At 33.8% G+C, this 21,332-nt stretch overlaps 1 protein-coding gene across 2 annotated transcripts in view; it reads left to right on the top strand.

The window, feature by feature from the left end:
- LOC129745969 (sex determination protein fruitless-like) overlaps positions 1 to 21,332 on the top strand; it is an 83,676-nt gene that overhangs the window by 40,809 nt on the left and 21,535 nt on the right. The gene's annotated exons all lie outside the window — the stretch shown is intronic.

Below are 21,332 nucleotides of genomic sequence, written 5' to 3' on the forward strand. Positions count from 1 at the left end.
AACGAAGAACAACAAACCAAACCAGACCAGAACCAGGGCAAGACCTAGTTAGAAGGAGACATGAGAAAGGACGACGCGGATAGACGTATTTATTATTGTGTTATTATTTTGGTATGCTTTTCCGTCGTCATCGCTTCTCTCTTCTCATAATATGTACATACATTTTACGCACTTGACTATTTCAGTGTGGGGAAATGATAACATATGTTTTCTGTTTATAAATAGAAAATAAGATTTTTCATTGACCTGCTCTCTGTTTATCTAAATACTGGTGGTCTTCTGATAAGAAGAGGCGCTGAAAAGGGAATTGCATGTCGATGGATTACGCAACCAAGGTTGTTGGAACTAGAAAAAATGTATCCTGGATGAAAAATACGAGAAAATCATGTCGTTATTGCCATAATTTTTCTAGCAAACCAGCTTGAAAATCTGATTTTCATCTTGTTTGGTCAAGAAAATTTGTCACGTCTCCTAATTGGTGGTTTATTGCTAGGAGCAATCGATTTCGTTGCTTCACTCTATTCCGATGTGGTATGTACACATATCAATGAGATTGATTGGCCCTTTCGTTAGAGTATGCTAGTTTAATAAAAATCTGTGTAGTACGGGGAGGAAGAGTAAAGAAATTTTTATTCAGAAAATCAATACCCTATAATTACTGAGCTCGGTGCATTCGGCACAAGATACAAAAAAGTACATAGCAGCATAAGCTAGTGGAATGGAATACGATTTTCAATATAAAATTATTGGTATCAAAGTAAGGGCCAGTATTATTCATATCGTTTTTTTTCCAATGCAAGCGATTTTTTTGCGACATAAATGCATAAATGAGAAAACATGGTAAAAGAAATAGGGAAACGAAAGGGAACCGGGAGCGTGTTTGGTTGAATCGTACAGGATTCGGCTACATACGAAGAAAGGACTGTTGGCGAGTGAGTGAATCCGCGCAGGCGTGCATTGGTGTAACCAGATATGATTATAAAATAGATTTTTTTTTTTGTTTGTCGTATGTTTTGCTCTGATGCCGCTGCCAGTGCCACTTTTTTTCTGCACAAAAAATCCTATTTATGTACGATGTTTTGTATATTCAATACTTTGAACACATAAACCACTCATACAAATTCGTTCAAACAATCATTCTTCCTGCTATTGACACGCATACAATGCAAGCAGGAAAAAATCGGAAGCAAAGGTTAAAAAAAACCAAAGCTTTCACGACGACATATAATTACGTACAAAGTAAAGACATTTTTTTATCGGTCACCAAAACGTGAGAGGTCGGACGGAAGACACTCTAGTTGTATGGCGTAGGTAGGACTGGTCAACTGCAACGACTGCGCCAAGATTGTGGGGTGGTGAGTAGTCAAATTTGGAAACGAAGGACCAACCCAGGCAACCGTGCTGCGTTCTGAGAAAGGAGATACCCATACACAAAGTAGTGGCAGATGGTCCATGAAGACTGCGAAAAAAAATACCGAAGCCAACATGGAATGTCCCACCGACCGACCGACCAACCAGCCAGCCATCCAGCTATCCAGTCATCCAACCAACCAACCTGCCTTCGCTCCTTCTTTTCTGATGATAACCTACGGTGGTGGTGACCGGAGCTAACTCAAAGACATAGAATGCGTGGTCAAAGGAAAAAAAAGCGCTCTGCAAAGCACATAAACATTCTTATTTTTTTTTCGCTCACACCACTACGATCTCCATTTTCTATGGAGTAGATCCTGACTGTCTTCAGCCCACTAATAAAAGGTGTGTTTATGTATTTTCCATTGCACAACTTGGCCCGAGATCTTATCGAGATACGATTTGAACTCTCCAGAAAAGGGCGTCTGTTGTATCGATTATTTCGAAAACGAAAAAAAAATACAATTCCTTGATTAAAAGATTAACAATCTAGTTTCTATAAAAACATGCTTCAAAATTACGAATCAAAATTCGGTAAACAAAACTCGCACGATTCCTAAGACGTTTTTTTATTTCAAAAATGTCCTTGAATTGATTGGTTCCATCACTAATCAACATGTTGTTGTTGTATGTTTATTTTTAATCAACATTGAAATTAACATTTCTTAACAAAAGTGCTAAAATAGTCTTAACCCTTAAATCCACTTCGACTTTGACGTTTCGAAGAAGAACCCCAACTCCGCCTTTAGACGGGATTTACTAAAATCGGCATAAAACGAAGTCAAATAATTATTTTCACCTCCCTTCTTTTTGCACAGTGGTTTTCAAAACAAAGCTAATTTATGTTTTACGAAAACTAAATTCAAAATTATGAAGCTAAATTTAGATAGGGATGCGAAAGTTTAGAAAAAGGCGACCTAAGACCTCTTTGTTTTTTACAATTTGTAGTTAAAATAATGGTAATAATAAACTAAAAAATCATGGTATCTGTAGAAGCGGGTAGGCTTTTCAATAGGAAATTCAGGATTAAGAAGCTAAGGAGCTTAGATTTTTAGTGGCCACATCACTTACCAAGGAGTTCCATGCGATGCCGGTCTCCGTCAAACAAATCAACACATGTGCTGCACTTCACTTCCCTCTATCGACTAAACGGACTTGGCCGGCGTCGTTATTGGTTCATAATAAAGATTAAGATTCTCAAAACTGTACAGTGAGATTGTGTTGCTTGTTCCCATCATCTTGATTTGGTTCATTGTGCAATGTTGATTATCTCGAACCAATCACGGAGTGCAACCATTATGCCATTGGCCAGGGGCTGCAGGTGGACCGTAGTTGATAGCAAGCTCAAGCTCAAGAAGGTTTCAAAATAAGTTAATCTAACAATCCATATTAATAATAACTTTTTGACAACAGGATTTATTTATTTTTTAGAAAGAAAATGATATTAACACATTCTTAGATTGCGAAGAAAAACGCGCACAAAAAAATTCGTATTGGAGGCATGAATAAAAAATGTTTACAACCCAATTTGTTTTTTTTTTGTTCGTTTGATTTGCCAAAATCCAGGCAAAATCCGGGAACTTTTTCAATAAAATCCAGACAACCGGGCCGGGCCAGACTGTTCCCAAATTTTGAATTAAATATCCGGACAAAACCGGGCAATCTGGCAACCTTAATTAGATAGAAGAGATGAAACATTAAGCCGAGTTTGGAAAAAAACGACAACAAATCCAGTAATATGTAAAATATTCATTTTCTTATAAGTGGAAATATCTCAGCTATTTGTGGAACAATTTCGACAAACGTTTGTTTCAAAATTTGAGAGAAGATGGCTGAAGGGTAAAAACTACAACCGAAAAAGTACTAAAAGTTAAATTACTTCGCCCTAAGATTTTTTTTAATGACATTGTCAAAAAAATTCTTTATTTATAAAACTTTTCGTCGAACAACAGCTGTTGTATCTGACTGAGACGATTTGGGTTCGAATTCTGGAACCCTATAGTCAAAAAGTTTTGTTTTTTGATAAAAATACTTGCAAATCAAGAAACAGGTAATTATGAATCATTTCCAGGAAACTCAATATTTTCTTGGTGTATTGTTTTACATTATTAATATGGTAGTTATCAGTGTTCGGCATCGCTAACTGAAAAGTTAGCGGCGCTAATAAGTTCGCTAACTCGGTCAAATTTAGCGATCGCTTATTAAAACCGTTAAATGTTGCGTAAAAGCTATCGATCTATAATAAAGCGCTAATCGCTAATCGATAGTAGAAAGTTTTGAAAAAGGTATGCAAAACTCAAATGTTGCAGCCTTCTTTATTTAATATTGACTAGAAAAGTTGTTAAAGGTTATCAATAGGGGCAGTTTTCGAACTTATTTTGTAATATTTCTGTCCATATCAGTTGCGTCAGTACACTTTAACTTTTAGTTAGCGTATTTGGTGTAAAGTAAAAGGAAAAACTTTTGAATCAAATTTTTCAAAATATTCACCCATTTATCATTTTTTTACATCAATTAATGCAAAGATTCTCTGTAGTCATGTTTTGATCTGTCCGAGATTTTTTTTCATATTTTTTTGACATTAATACTCAAAAGATTTATTGATTTATTGACGTATTTTGTTCTGGAAATTTCATTTTTCCAAACTTTTTCATCTCTTTTAGGAAGAAGGCTTATGCTTCAGATATAAATTCAAGAAAAAACAATTCAAAATGACGCTTATTCCTATGATTCTCGTCAAAATCGAGATCGAATAGCTTCTGAAATCAATCTTAAACGAAAATTTAAATACATGATCGGATTCAAAATTTTGAATTTGAATGATACCGAATTTATGATATATGAGAGTATGGCCTAATTAACACTTCAAAGAGGTAGCGTTCTTCAGTTAGCGGAACTAAAAATTAGCGGAACTTTCTTATCCGCTAGCTGAAGAAAAGTTTAGCGAGAAAATAAATTCGCTAACCGAAACTTAGCGGACTAATTAGCGATTAGCGGATTAGCGTTTTTGTGCCGGACACTGGTAGTTATTTTCAAGAGCCAAAATTCAAACTAAAATTTTGATTTTTTTTAATGTAGCGTTTGAAGAATCAAGTCCAAACCGCAAAATTGTAATCTTTTACTTTTGACAATTTATTTTATTATACGATTGGTTAAGTTTTTGAAATCGACTCAAGAGTTGATTTGAGAATCAAATAAGTTCTTGATTAAGAAATCAAAGGCTTTTTTCAAAGGAAAACTTATTCAATGCTCAAATCAAATTAGCTGAATTGAACAGTTTCTTGAGCAAATTAAAACAATTTACCATTGATGTAAAAGAACAAAATTTTCAAATGTAAAAGAAAATTTATTCTCATTATTCTACATTTAAAAATTTTGGAATTTAAATCGAATTCTTGCAAATTTTATCCAAACTGAAGATTATAGTTTGAAATTTGGCTCATGAAGAAGATCGGTTTCCTATTTTGTTACATAATACAAATGTAGCTATCCATTCAGGGATTCAAGGAGGTTGTTTCAAAAGTTATCATTTATAGCGAAGAACTATTAGTTTAAAAGAACTTACAAATGAATAATCAAAAAGTACCTATTATTTTTATCATGCCTTATTTGAACAAAAAAATCATAGAAAAAATTCAGTCATCAAAACCCCCCCATGAGACGGTTCTTCCTACGGCCCTGTCTTTAGATAACAGTATGTAGATCCCCTTTTCTTATTTTCATCATACCTTTTTGGAAAAATTTTGCAGCTCACCGTCGTTTGCATTTTCGGACAGCGTGTAATTTCAAGTTTATATGCTCCAAAAGTTAGAACGATACATGAACCCGTAGATGATCTAGAAGCATTTTCGTGATTGTGATATTTTTTAAGTTACAGGAAACTTTTGATCCTTTACTAAAGGAGATTTGATCCTTAATGCAGGGTGCCCTGACCCTGGGCAAAAATCTAGTAAAATCCGAAGATAAAAGGTCGGTTAACTATTTTTCGCCATATTAGTACTCATTTCACAGTTTGTAAGCATCAGACAAAGAGAATCCCTGAAGTTTGTCCACTACCCTAGAATCAATGCATACTTAAAGGCGCAGTTTTTAACAGATGATTACTAGAAAAACATTAGTTATTGGACAAATATAACTAATTTCATGATAACCAATGATCACGATCCATTCAGAAGAAAAATATATCATTTATTACTCTAGGGATCAATTACACCCATAACATACATTATGGAAAACTTATTCTTAAAAAAAATTAAGAGTTTCCTATGGCTTTGAAAATATGGTATAATGAGGTTCAAATTATACTCTAACGATTGACATTTTGGAACAAATATTGTTATTATAATTTTTTAAAGGGATAAAAAATATCTTCGAATTACATTTTTCGATAATTCGAAAAATATTTTTTGAAAAATTTGTTGAGATAACAGCATTGTTGTTTTGTTCTATTTGGCTATTTCTATTTTCTAGAACATTTGATATTTGTAAGACATTCCTGTTTCGAGATATAGCGAAGGAATCAAGTATCTTTTGGCATTGAAGGCAGTACGATTAAATTCGTAGCACTGAAATATGAAGGAAAAAACTGTGAGCAAATTCGTCAAGCAATATCTCATTTGTACTTGACAGGGTTCAGTTGAACTGCCTTCAATGCCTAAAAACATACTGGCATTCACCAGGCTATAACTTGGTTATCAGGAATATACTATGTTAAATCTTCGACAAAGTTCTTAATCAGAAAAGTTATTTCGGATAGTTTTTAAATTAGCACTAAAGTGTGTATGAAATTAGTGTCAATCGAGCCACAAATTTTTAAGAGAAAACAATAACATTTTTTTCACATAAGGGGCCGTTCACATAGCACGTGGACAACTATGGGGTATGGAAATATCCATGCTTGTCCACGAAGAGGGGGGAGGGGTTTGAGTCATGTCCACGTGGACATACTTACTTTCAAAATATTTTCTAAAGGTGAATAAATATAAAGATGTTTAAATCAATTTTTTTAAATTGCAAAGCTTTCCAGTTTAAGTTTTAACAATTAGTAGCTACTTAAAAGCACATAAAACTTGAAGGCAAGTCATAAATTTGATAATTTACAAATTCAAAATTTTTAAAATTATTTTATATCTGGAAATTCTTATTCGGTTTTTTTCAAAATCAGCCATTTCAATAACAAAAAGGCAAAAAGTGGTGTTTTCTAACTGTCAAACTATATGTATTTAAAAAAAAACTATTTCAAATCTGTCCACGTGGACATCCGGGGAGGGGGGTAAGGGTTTGTCAAATGTCCACGCTTGTCCACGGAGGAGGAGGAGGGGTCAAAAATCTCATTTTTCTGTCCACGTGGTATCTGAATGGCCCCTAAGTAGTATGAAATAATATCCAAAAGAAATACCGAAGTTTAGCAGGAGATCTTTGGATCTAAATTACAGTCTGAGGAAAAATCCTTTAAGAAAAAAAATCGAGTAAATTTGATATTGTCCTATCTGATTGTCCGTGGCAAACAAAGTAGTGAATCAGAAATAGGGGTCAAAGAGCTGCTGATTATAAATAAAATAATGCACAATGGAAAAATTTGGCCCTAAAATCCCAAAAATTCGAAGCCGCTGGTTTGGCCTGAGCCATCTCAGTAAGGTGTTATTTGACCTTAATTACCCTTAAATAAGCTATTTTCCTTATATGTCTTAACAACATGAGATTTTATGTCATTGCAATTTCATAACAAAAGCTAAAAGGTTTAAATACTTTAAATCATTTGATCGGACCATTTTCAGATGAGAAGATATTAAGAAGCTGTTTTGCCCCCTTTTACCTCATGAAGATTATGTCATTTTATAAAATAATTGCTCTATATTTCACTTCAATGTTGATCGATGAATCTGCTGATTAAAAATAAAACAATGTTCGACAATGAGATGCAATTCTACATGCAAAATCTACATCTTTCAAAAGTGGCAGTTGAAAACTGTTTTCTATTTAAGACCTCAATAGAAAAGTGTAATAAGACATGGAGGAGATATTTTATGGGAAAACTTATTATCACCTGTTGGGAAAAGGTTAAAGCCGGGTTGTGATTTTCTATATTATTTCGACCTTCATCCGATCTGGAGTGTGGTCATTGTGGTCCTCAATTTGTTTAAAAAGGTGGTACGTTTTTATGTGAAGTAATTTTGCGTTTTATTTTGGTACTTCCATCTTTTGTCGTTGAAAATAATAAAACAAATTCATCTTTTTTTATTTGTCATTAGTGTAAGGTTGTTTATGAAGTTAATTTTTTTTAAAATTATTTTCAATACTCCCTTTTTGTCATAATTGGCCACATTGCTTGAACGGGAAAACCTTTTTATGCAGCTCCAAGACAGTTTCATCCAGTGTAATGATAAATCAGATTCAAGCATAATGATCCATACTGATCCAGGCACTTTGACTAAGAAAATTCGACTACACGATTTTCTCATGGCGATCCCACCCCAAACTATATTCGCAAAACTGCACGGGTTCAGTCAGCATACAGGAGAAGAGGGGCTTTTAGCAGAGCGAGATGACGTTTTTCGAGCATGCTGGGAACCAACGTGGGAACCAACAATTTTTGTCTGACTGTATAACCAACCATTCTTCACTCAACTTGCTAACGTGCGCTTGTTGTTCTCACCATGGAAAACCTGAAAATGGTACATTCCTTTTCAGTTTTTAAGGTTTTCGGATCCATTCTTCCAGACACGACGTACAATGGCTCCCATAATAATTATTTATTCCCACACACAAACGTAATACTATTTTTATTGCTCGGAGTTACTTGCTTCTACACCAATATGCCTTCCTTAATTTTTCATCGATGAACAAATTTGAATGTTTAGAAAACTTTAATTTCGTACTTCGTATCAGGTTTTTTTTAATTCAAATCCGTTTCTTTTTGTTATGATTAAATAATATTCCTCAATTTAATAAATTTTACAAAGAATATTATTGGAATTGTATTTATTTGAAATTGATTTTAAAAGAAATTCATGTCCCAAACCAAAATAAAGATTTTTGCACTATTCTTAATCATTCTTATACGAACTAGCAGATTGACCAGCGTCATTTGTTTTTCGATCAAATTTCGCTCATTCAAATGTTCTATAAAATGGTATCGAGTTCGATCATTACATTTATTCTTACCCAAAACAGTTCCTCAAGAAGCCAACCAGAAATTCTAGAATGTGTATTTAATCAATCATGCAAGGTAAGAAAGAAAAAACCGGTTCTTGGGCACCGGATATCTTCTTGTGCCTGTATATGTGCGAGAATCTGCGGTCGCTTCGCTTCCCGCTCATGCACTGGCTGTGTTCCCGGATCATGGTACGATACGATGCTTTGCCTGGTCTGGTCTGGTCGGTCAGGTTCCACCAACCGTTCTTTCTCAGGAGGTTTTATGTATTTGCTTGCTTCGGCTATGTGGTCGCTCTCCACTTCACTTACTTTAGCCAGCCATCCAATCTAACAAGCCAGTGAACCAGCTGCGATACGGGAAGAGAGAAAAAAAACTGTTAATCAGATTAAATTTTCAACCTCTACGGTGGTAGTTTTGGTCTGTATTTTTGTTGCTGATTACTCAAGTCAAAGTCGCGCAAGAAAATCGAAATAGAAAACTCGATCAGGTCTATCAAACAGCTCCAGATTCCACCACACAACAAGTCCAGACTCACAAATTGAAGCCGGTATGATCAAATTGAACCAGTTTAATCATTGGACAAAAAAACATGAGCTCAGATTCATCAATCCATTGTGCGTTCGAAGTTGATTCTGGCTATAATAGCGTTGCTAATAAAACATTTGTTTGATGACTTGACATTTTTCAATTCATTTACAATTCGCACAGGGATTTGGATCCAGAATTCCGGTTCGAAACTATAGAAATTTGAATGCAGATCCAGCACATAAACTTTCAAGATTCAGGTGAAGAAATTTTTTTAATTAAAATTCAAATTAAATTTAGTTTTGATTCAAGATAAAAATACAAACTTACGGATTCCGATTTACAATTTTATTTGAGCTGTTTTTATTTATACAATACAGTCAGTGACAAAAGTTGTGTTGGCCAGCAAACCGGGGAAAACCGGGAAAAACCGGGAATTTAAAATGAGACCGGGAAAACCGGGAAAAACCGGGAATTTCAAATCAAAACCGGGAAAATTATTTATGGATTATAGATTTATGGATTATGGAATCTTATTAAATTCTAAAATACATTCATTCTATCATGACTGAACTTTCTCTCAGAACTTTACAATCTATAGTCGTTATTCCAGGGTTGTTAACCATTTGGGAGAAGCAGGAAAATTTCGAGATTTTATACATATTAATTACTAAAATGCCGGACAAAGTTAGGAATATTTGAAATATTGAGATTTTTCGACCACAAACTCAGCTAATTTCTTAACTCACGCGTATTGTGCTCTGCAGTGAATATAAAAAAGTTTTTAAATTAAATAAACGCTTAACAACTGTGAAGCTTAAATACGTTAAGTCTTTATAGTTAACTTTTATAGCGTTAATTAATTCAAGATTTTTACCATAGTGCACTTTCCTTGCGAATATCTGGAAAAAAATAAAACTTAAAAATCTGAATGAAGAAATAAGTGAAAAAAAATTTTAAAATGTGAATTCATATGTTGAAAACAGACAGTTTTCTATGGAATCAACATCTCGATAACTAAAATTATAACTGGAATTCTTAAACACTAGTCCGGAATTGACGAAGTTCGAGTCTGCATCAGGAGCTAATTTTTTTCAGAAAAATACGTTATGCTGAGACGAAACTTGGAAAAATTAGCAGAAATCTAACAAACACATTTAAACTGGGGGAGTTATTTTGAAGAGTCGGACTAAAATATCGGATTAATTTGATGAAAAAAATTGAATTATTACAGAACGTTAAAAGAGAGATATTAATTCAGTTATTCATCCATGAAGTCTTATGTCACCCCGGTCGACAAATTTTCTTGAAAAACTATTCTTACAAAAATCTTATGATCAATGGTAGTTTTAAAATAGATTGAACAATGAGAATTTTTTACGTGATTTCACTTATTTTCAGCTGTTTGCAGGTACCTCAAAATTCAAAAGTAATCATATCAATACTTCAAATTTTCATTTGATTGATAAAACATTTAAATTTTTTTTAAACCAATCAAATATTTTGTTTGTGTTTTATGTACACTAAAAATTGTCAAAAACTATTAAAACGTAAGTTCAAAAACCGGGAAATAACCGGGAATTTGAAAATGGAAACTCGCTGTTGTGTTAACCAAGAACAATTTTTTGAATTTGTTCTATAAATTGGATGTTTTGTTAAATAATCTAAAGGGGTGAATGGGGAGACTATATCCCATTTTCTTTTTTTTGTAATAGGTATCTCTATGGAAAAAATAGCAACTCGCCGTCTTTTGCATTTTCTGACAGCATTTAATTTTAAGTTATATGCTATAAAATTAAGAACTATAATTCATCGTGTAGATGAATAAGAAGCATTTTTGGGATCAAAAATACTAATATTTTTAAAGTTAAAGGAGATTTGATCCTTTATTAAAGGAGACTTGATCCTATTTCAGTGAGAAAAACCAAATAAAATCGAAATATAAAAGGTCTATTGATTTTTTTTGGACATATAAGTCCTCATTCCACAGTGTAAAGGTTCTGTTAATGATAATTCTATAAATTTATCTACAATCCTATAGATACCCAGCAAACATTCAAGAAGGTATATCACAGGAACAACAGAATTATTCAAACAAATATATCATATGAAAAGATTGTATTAAACTTACCAAAATAGCATATAGCTACAAAAGTGGAGGCGATATATTTACGTCGGGAAATTGCTGCTCGGATGCATTGATGCTCCAAACATTCTTGCGAGGATAGACTTCAACGTAACTCCCAGACAACTGAGAAGCCGAGAATTTCTTCGGCTTGGATTCCATCGAACGCTCTACGGCCAGAAAGAGCCTATTCGTGCAATGTGCGCAGTGTTTAATGATAGATGCAGTGAATTTGACTTTCATTTGACCGTAGATACTTCGTTGAACCGCTTACGAACTTCAATGTTAAGATGATTTTAATTTGTATTCTGTATCTCATGTTAGATCTTAGTATTATTTTATTTTATAATCTCTGTATTTCAATTTTTAATTCCTGACAAACTATTGTAATGCTAATGTATTGTTCTTGCCATTGATGGGTTTTTATGCCTAGTGCTTTTCCCATCTCATCCATTTAGACTTTTAGTTCGATGGATTAATAAATAAATAATAATAATAATAATAACAAGATTCCATCAATTCGATTTCCTCAAAAAAAAAAAAAAAAAAACAAAACAAAATAAACGATTTCAAGTAATTTGAGAATAAAACGATAAAAATTTTCCTCGATCGAGATTTGAACTCCAGTCCTCGAGTTCGCCGTCCGATATCTTACCAGGATGCCAACTCATCATTTGATATGACCCACGCTATAGCTGTATAGGTGAGATTTTCTTTTTACGAACCGGTCAAAGGAAGAAAGGGAGAGACCGGATAGAATATCCATTGAAAGATCGCCCATTTATTGTAAATCAGTTCACTTTTAGATAATTTCGAGTAAGCATATTCTCAGCTTTTGGATACATATTTACGAATTGACTAAACTGCTATCCGATGCAAAGCTTGTCGAATGATTTTCAATCATTCAATACCAATTAATTTTTAAATTTAAATTTAAATTTTTTATATGTACTCAGATTCCGAATTCAAATTCAGAATTAAAAATCAAAATTCAATTCTGACTTTAAATTATGGATAAGTTAAGAATTCAGGTTTGAGGATCAGACATTTTTTCAACTGAAATTCAAAGTCAAGAGTCATGATTCGGAATTCAAGCCCAACATTCAAGTTTAAAACATGCACAGACTCAAAATAAAAATTCAGACTTAGATTTCAGATTCAAAAAAATGCAGATTGAAATTTTGTTTTAGTTAAATCATTAATGTTCTTTCAAAAGGTTTTAAATCTGTGTTTTCTGACTTTCTGTGGTGTTATTTCTATCACTTTAATTTTATTTGTGAAAAATCAGCCCTTTATCATTCTTCAATGCATAATGTTGTTTTAAAACAACACTAATTAAAATCCAAATATCTCGAAAATGCGTGGATATTTTGAGCGATGTATTCACGAAAAATCATCTTGAGATTGAAAGAAATCCATGGTATGAAAAAAAAACTGCATAAATCAAATTTGTTTATTTTTTTGAAAAAAAAGTAGCTTTTGTAAAATCGCTATTATTTCTTCAGATTTGCAAAATCTAAAAAAAAATTTAATCTTGACAAATTACTAACACCTTCCTGCACAGAATTGACAAGGTTTGGAAGAAATTTGCAACATCGTACTAAAATTAAAATGAAGAACTTTGATGGGCCTAAGAATTTAAAAAGTTATTTTTCAACTTTGATGGGCCATAACTTTAATTATACTCAAAATAACCACTTAAAACCTGAGTTGTGTTATTCGAATTAAAATGTTATTATTTTACTGCTATTCTAATTTACAAAAAAAGTCATGCAAGAATTAACTATACCAATCTTAACATATTCTGCCAATTCGAAGTTAGTAATCCAAAATGTATACTGACATAAATAGTTATGGTTTAGAAAATACGTACCGTAATCCGCGGTAAAATTGATCACCTTTCTCAATATTTTTCGATTAGTTTTTTTTCTGTTAAGGGGAACGTGGCATGTTTCAAGTTTTCAAAACCAGTACTGGACTCCTATGAACGTAAAACATGGTTGCAGAAATTTATAAGACTACTTTAAATTCGAATTAAAAATCAATTTCGTATTTGCTTAGAATTTGATGCTTTGGGGTAACCTTAATCAGTCTCTATTTTGACGGTTTTAACGAGTTTTCTTGATCATAATTATACATTTACAAATACTAGTTTATCAATTGCTTAGGCAGTTCGGAACAAACTTCAAATGATATAAAATTTATCGTGAAACTACAAAATTGAACACAACACTTTTGGTGGCTCAGAGATACTAAATTTGTTACTTTTGGTCCAGTGAATTCTGAGATATACAGTGTTGAATATCGGTGTTTTTTGGTTTAGATTTCTTCGCGGTCCAAAAAAAAACAACATCGCGGTCCGTAATGTATTAAAGCCGAATTACAATAAGAATCGAAAGATAGACAATGATGCTGCATGAATTCCCCTTTATTTTTTCTTCAAACTTTACCATTTGATAGGCCTTTTGTCCTAGACTGGCTTACTCTTGGAAAAAATCCCTATCAAAACTTTACCTCAATATACAACAAAAACTATCCCGAAAGTCTAAAAGTCGCTAGAGTGGTTCCCGTTTTTAAGGCAGGCGATGAAACGGATATAAATAATTACCGTCCAATTTCAACACTTAGTGTGTTTAGCAAAATATTCGAAAAACTTCTGGTAAGTCGACTCAATAACTTTATCAAAGAAAATAACATCTTATATAACCTGCAATTCGGTTTCAAAGCTGGGTCTAGTACGCTTATTGCAATGTGTGAATTGATAGATTCGGTAATTGAAAACATAGACACAAAAAAAATTGTAGGAGGATTGTTTCTGGACTTTAGAAAAGCCTTTGACACGCTTGATCATGACGTTCTCCTTAGAAAACTGGATTGCTATGGAATAAGAGGAGTTGCTAATAACATCTTTCGTAGCTATCTTACAGGACGGAAACAGTATGTTTCTATTGATAAAATAAATAGCTCGTTGGGACAAATAGAAGTGGGTGTGCCTCAAGGTAGTAACATTGGGCCACTACTTTTTCTACTATACATCAATGACTTATGCAACCTGCCATTACATGGTACCCCCAGATTATTTGCAGATGACACAGCTTTATTTTATCCAGAGAATTGTCCCAATGTCATAATCGGAAAAATGCAAAAAGACTTAGAGATTCTTGGCAAATACTTTAATAGCAATCTGCTGACCCTAAACCTTTCTAAGACCAAATACATGATATTTCGTTCAGCAAGAAGAAGAATTTATTGCAGCAATGACCTTTCTTATGATAATACTATAATCGAAAAGGTGGATAACTTTAAATATTTGGGGCTCACGCTTGATGAAACACTTTCGTGGAGTTTTCATGTCAACAACCTTATTAAGAAAACATCGTCCTTTAGTGGTATTCTTTGGCGAATTAGAAGTTTTTTGCCGCGTCATGTTTTAATTAAATTTTATTTTGCTTTCATTCACTCTCAGTTGAACTATCTCATCGCGGTATGGGGCAGGGCTTCCCTGTCTATCCTCGGGCGATTGCAGACATTACAAAATCGTTGCATAAAAACCATATTCAAACTTCCTTATCTCTATCCTACGTCTTTACTGTACTCGAATACAACTTACAATATTTTACCTCTTACCCACTTGTGTAGTCTGCAAACATTATTGTATGTCTTCGACAATTTGAACTCATTAGACAACACAAGAAATTTATTGTTTAACTCAGGCACTCGTTCTCGCCATACTCGTCAATCACATCATTTGCTTCGAAGCCGTTGCTTAACATCTTTTGGTCAACGCAGAATTTCTTACATTGGACCTGCTTCTTACAATTGCCTTCCAGAAGTTGTCAAAAATGCTAACAACCGCAACATTTTCAAATCGAAAGTGATACGTCACCTCAAGGAACTTCAGTCGTAAACCTTATCATCATGCCAGTATTTTTTAATTTTTTATTTTTTGTTACACATATATTTTAACTAATTTTTTTTTTCTAAAGTAACGTTAACATTTTTTTTGTAAATATTTTTTCCTAGTTAGTATATTAGCTTTATCAATTAATTTTTAATTTGTTCCTTTTGTATTAATTATTTGTAAAAATGGATCTCTTCAAAGGAATACTCTTTCCACTGAGATTCATTCTTAGTTTAGTTTAGTTTACTTGTCTAGCTTCATTCCCTCGCATTAAGTAAAAAAAACATTTTTGTTAAAGTTCTCAGCATGAATAAATTTTGCTCGCGTTTTTGTTTTTTTGTTTGCTGCCAGACATGCTGAGAACAGAAAGCGTCCATTACCAGGGGGCTCATATGAGCTTTTTGGTGTGGGGGAGTGTGGTGGGCCGCTTTATATGTGTGTAAAAAACTACACCAAAACTATACATTTACTAAGGACAGAAGTTGAACTCTTACATTAATCAACCTGCTGCTTTTAAAAGCTTTGACTTCATCAGGAAAAGTGTTTGTTTGCGAACCTTCTAAAAAATGGTATTTAAAAATTTTGAAATTACATTTTTATCTAGATTTGAAATTTTCCAAAAACAAACCAAGTTTTTCCCAATTTGTAATTCAACATATAGGTTTTTAAATGTAGAAAAAAGTTATGAGTTATTTGAACTTTAGACTTAGTTATCGATTATTATGTGGAAATATTTCATGTTGATAAAGTGATCAATGTTACCCGTTTTACGGTACACAATATAAAAATCTGTGAATTTTTCAAAAATTCTGTGTTTTTGTTACAAAGTTTCTGTGATGAAAATTTGCTCGAAATTATGTGAAATTTCAAGATTAATTTTAAGATTTAAGATAAATTTAAGATTATTCTGTAATTTCAGCAACCTTGATTGTGAGTGATATTTTATAAAATTGAAGTTCAGAGTTCAGAATAAGATTCAAATTTATGGTGCAGAATTCAAGTTTCAAATTCCAAAAAATCTGGAAAAAGGTACGAATTTAAAATTAGAATTTCAATTCGAAATTCGAACTCGGAAATCAGATTCAGAATTCAGGTTCAGAGTTATAATTTAGATTCTGAAAACAATTGAATAGATTTTGGAATTTTAATTTAGTGAATGTACAAATGAGCTATAACAGATCCAGATTGAAATTCAAAATATTTTTTTTTTGTTTATTTGTGACACTTTACCAACGCTTTGGCATTCGTGTCAAGAAATTCAAAATATGAAATACACGATTAGTCCGGAAAAAAATTAAATTCTTCTTTCGTCACTTGGAGTTGAAATGGGGGATGGGGGATAATAAAACATAACGAAAAAACAATAAAGTCACATTGCACCAAATCGAAAAATTGAAATATTTGTTCATCAAATATTTCAAAAAACACTATAAAAGGCGATAAAATTCTCATTATTCCCAGTTTTTTTTGCTCTTGTACCAATTGTTGGGATACTCGATTGAAACTTAAAGGCCTAACGTCTACTTCTTTTTTGGAAGGCCCAAGATTTATGGATCCGTAGAGACTAAATTGCATATTCAAATATAAAAAAATTAATATGATTTTTGTTTAACCCAATTTTTACTTCACTACTTTCATTAAAAATTCGTTTTTCAAGGTTGTTATTCTACAGTGGTTTGTGTTTCGGTACTTTTTCCTTGTTCTCTATATTTTCCCCTCAGGAATATGACCAAAGTCTACTCAGCGTCATCTGAACCTGGCGGATTATCGTTGTTTTGTGAATATGTTACAGATGATTCTCCCCCGTTTTATCAGTGTTTTTTTTTGCTCAGCAACATTTACTGCCGACATCATCATCTCTCCTTCATTTCACGTGAGCTTCGTATTCGTCGAATGCGCATAAGAAGGAAGAGACTGTTTTGTAATATTTCTCTTTTATTATTATTTTTATTGTGAATTTCTTCTTGTGCCGGTTTTCACGTTAATGACAACTTTCATCAGCCGCTGCTGGGAACCCCTTGTGTTTACACATCACGTCAGTCAGAAGGCAGGACGCAACGTAGCGAACATGTTTTGGATATCTCCCGGCATCAGTTTTATAGTAGTTGTAGTAGGTATAGTATGTGAAGTCAAGTATAGTAGGCTATAAAAACCGGCGAAAAGGCATATTGACGCCTCTGCGCCACTTGACCTAAAGACTCACTTTTCCTGCTCCGTTTTGATATCAATATCCGTTTGCTGCACACCACGTGGAGCACGTAAGGGTTATAGTTTTTCACCACATCTAATCGTATTTTTCGTACCAGGACTATGCACTTTTTGAAGTGTTTTGCTAGAGTAACTTTCAATGGCTGCGATCTTTCGGGAACCTTTTAAGCGTTTTCTGACCTATGCCAAGTGCTAATGGGCGTAGAAATGAAGTGATATGTTACAACTTTTTTATGATATTTTTGTTAGCTATACAAATTATTAGTATTTTCTTCAAATCTGCTACCCAAACGAATTTTAACATCATGAGTTGAATTATTAAACTGGTGGACAAGTTTTGGAATATTCTGATGACTTATTGTTACAATCAAATTTAGCACACATATAAGATTTAAAGTAAAAAGAAGGTTTAAAATATAAAAATGTGTTTTCCGTTTTCGTAAAAAGGGGCCTCCTCAATAATATCACAAAATTATAACAATTTTCAAGACATTTTCATTAAAATTCGAGGCACATAAAAGTTTTGAATTGATTCATTGAGTTGGCCAACAAGATTTGTTAAATTAATATGACTTATTCTATTAAATAGATTTCTTAGTTTTTTTAATCTGCTTTCATAGGTTATTGATTTTAAATAGACCTGTGATCAAACTGAAAGGTGAATTGAAAAATCTTCTGGCAAAATGGCTTTCAGAGGTTTCTTCAATTCGGCTCAATCGAGTCAAAGCCGTGTCGCCGTAACGGCCTTATGAGTTTGCTGAACAGCCAGAAATCGCACGAATATGACAAATATGGTGGTTGTGGAACGATATTAGTCAAATTTTTGGCAAAAAAATTACAAAGAACAAGAGCCGGTTAGATGCCGTGTTAACGAAGTTAAAAAATCACGACATGTTCAAAATCGAATACATTGTTTTGGTAGCTCACAAGCCCAGTTAACAGTACTAAAGGGTGATACGGTCAAAATTTGGTCAAGGGAAAACACGTGTAAATCGGTGAAATCGTTTATTTAAAAAATCAAATTAAATTTCTTTTTCAAGTTTAATTAGTATAAAATTCAGGAAAAATATTCAGTTAGGCTTCCGCTTTTCCTAATCCGAATTGCCGGACCTTACGCTTAACCCCTGCCATCAGATTTTGTACAGCCACCTTGTCCACCTTCTTCGCCGCAGGAAGCCAGTTTGGCTTGAACTGCTGCTCGTCCTTAGCAGTTTTTTTTGGTCTTTTTTAGGTTCCGCTTGACAATAGCCCAGTATTTCTCAATTGGGCGGAGCTCTGGCGTGTTGGGAGGGTTCTTGTCCTTGGGAACCACCTGCACGTTGTTGGCGGCGTACCACTCCATGGCCTTTTTACCGTAATGGCAAGATGACAAATCCGGCCAAAACAGTATGGAACAACCGTGTTTCTTCAGGAAAGGCAGCAGACGTTTATTCAAACACTCTTTCACGTAAATTTCTTGGTTGACAGTCCCAGAAGCTATGAAAATGCTGCTTTTCAAGCCACAGGTACAGATGGATTGCCAAACCAGATATTTCTTCGCGAACTTTGACAGTTTCGTGTGCTTGAAAATATCTGCTACCTTTCCTGCCGTATAAAACTCCTGTCCTGGAAGCTGCTTGTAGTCGGCTTTGACGTAGGTTTCGTCGTCCATTACCACGCAGTCAAACTTCGTCAGCATCGTCGTGTACAGCCTCCGGGATCGCGCTTTGGCCGTCGTATTTTGTTTATCATCGCGATTTGGAGTCACTTCCTTCTTGTAAGTCGATAGTCAGGCTCGTTTTTTTGGCTCGATGCACGGTTGTAGAAGATACACCCAGCTTATTTGCGGCATCTCGGAGAGAGAGGTTAGGGTTTCGCTTGAAACTACCGACAACCTTCTTTGTCGTCTCAGCGGCTCCCGGTCTTCGATTTCCCTCCGATCCAGACTTCCTGGCTGTCGACAAACGTTCCCCAAACACTTTAATTACATTTGTAACGGTTGATTTGGCAACTTTTAGCGATTTTGCCAGCTTTCCGTGCGAGTAGCTTGGATTTTCACGATGCGCGAGCAAAATTTTGATACGCTGCTCTTCTTCCTTGGACGGCATTTTGACAACTGAATCAATTCCAAAATCAAAATAGGAGCAACATTCTACACACACACACACACCCTCAAAATGAGGGGTGTTCAGGTTTTTTAAATGCAAAATTGAAAGAAATACGTCAAGTTGATATTCACCAAATTTTGACCGTATCACCCTTTACACCAACATCCAGAAAAAACAATAATTTACCGACTCAAAAAAAAACCGGGGAGTTAAAAAATCACATTTCAATTTATCACAGTAGTATAATCAACAAGAACAATTTCCAAGTATTTTTATAAAGTTTGGGACACTGTCCAGATTTGATTTAATGGAAGATTCACTGCATTGAAAAACTTCTTTTACATTCAAAAAGGGTTGGACAACGTTTTTATGTTAGGAAACGAAACCTCCTACAACTCATAATTGAAAATTAATTAATCACTTTAAAAGTCATAAATTGGATTTCAAACTGAAAAAACTAAATCAGATGTTAGATCAACAAAAACTAAACTTATTCGGCAATGAAATTCAAATATTCAAATTGAAGCTTAGGTTGAATTTCGTTTTTTTCTGTATATTTTCAAACCAGTAGAATAAAAACCTGGGAAAATCATCACATTTTAGGGGGAAACACAAGAAAAACTTAGGAATTTCGAAACAGAAAAAATGTCATATCAAGTCAGCACAAAGTCGGCAATCGGGAACCCTTTCTGTTGTACTTGTTCCGACACTTGGAAGATGTATGATAGATGTCTGGTCAACATGCAATGTCGTCAGTGAATGTCGCCGGTGTTGATATTGACGAAAACTCCGGTTTGTGGATTCAGCAACAGTATATAAGGAGCATTTTCCGTTTGTTTGTTCGTTTGTATGTTTGTCTTCAATAGGCTCAGAGCTTAAATTTGGCACAGGTGCTTATTAGAACCAGTCAAGATGAAAAATGTTTTTAGATTTTCGAATGACCCCTTTTGAAGAGAGTCGTCCATACAAGACAAAAATTGTTTTAGCGATATTGACGTTATGCATTGGAATGGTATGAACACTCGCATACGGGAATTTTAAGGGACGAACAATTGATTTCAATCATCAAATTTTGTGTAAGGAGTCGGAAAAAGGGGTCGTCCATATGACCTGTTCAGTGTTTTTGGTATATTCACGCATGTACATTTGATTTTACATTGATTGATTGATTGACACGGTTTTTTTGGAACGAGCAATGTATTTCAAGCATCAAATTTTGTGTCAGGGGTCATCAAAGGGGGTCGTCCATATAAACTGTTAAGTATTTTTGCTATATTTACGTTATAATGCATTGGATTAGGCACATTTGGGATTTTAGGGACAAGCACTTGATTTTAAAAATCAAATTTTTTGTCGTGGGTCGGCAAAAGGAGGGGTCGTTAACTGTTCTGTGTTTTTGTAATTATGCATGGATCGGATTGAAAATTTATCACACGGGTGTTTCAAGAAATGAACAATCGATATCAGGTATTCAATTGTTTGTAAAGAATCGGGAAAAGGTATCGTCCATATAAACGGATCGTTGTTTTTGCGGTATTGACTTTATCATGCCTCGGGACGAGACGAAAATTGAAACAGGAGAGTTTTAAAGGACGAAAATTCGATTTCTTATTTTGAAACTTGTAGAACAGGACAGAAAGAGGGGCTGTTAGTTTTGTAATATTTGCATCTGTCTAGACGAAAGAATTCATACACGGTAGTTATACAAAACAAATAATCGATTCATGATTTCAAATTCTGTACCAAACAGCAGAAAAACGCGTCGTTAACTTTTTAATGTTTTTGTAATGATTTCTTTATCAGAACAAGACAAAATCAGTTCAGTAAGTAAAATTATAAAATTCAATTTCTAATCTGTATTCTGAAATCTGAATAAAAATTCTTTTTTTTTGTAATACAAAATCCTGAGTTCTGAACCTC

This window comes from Uranotaenia lowii, chromosome 2, assembly GCF_029784155.1.
Source record: "Uranotaenia lowii strain MFRU-FL chromosome 2, ASM2978415v1, whole genome shotgun sequence".
NCBI classification, from domain to species: domain Eukaryota; kingdom Metazoa; phylum Arthropoda; class Insecta; order Diptera; family Culicidae; genus Uranotaenia; species Uranotaenia lowii.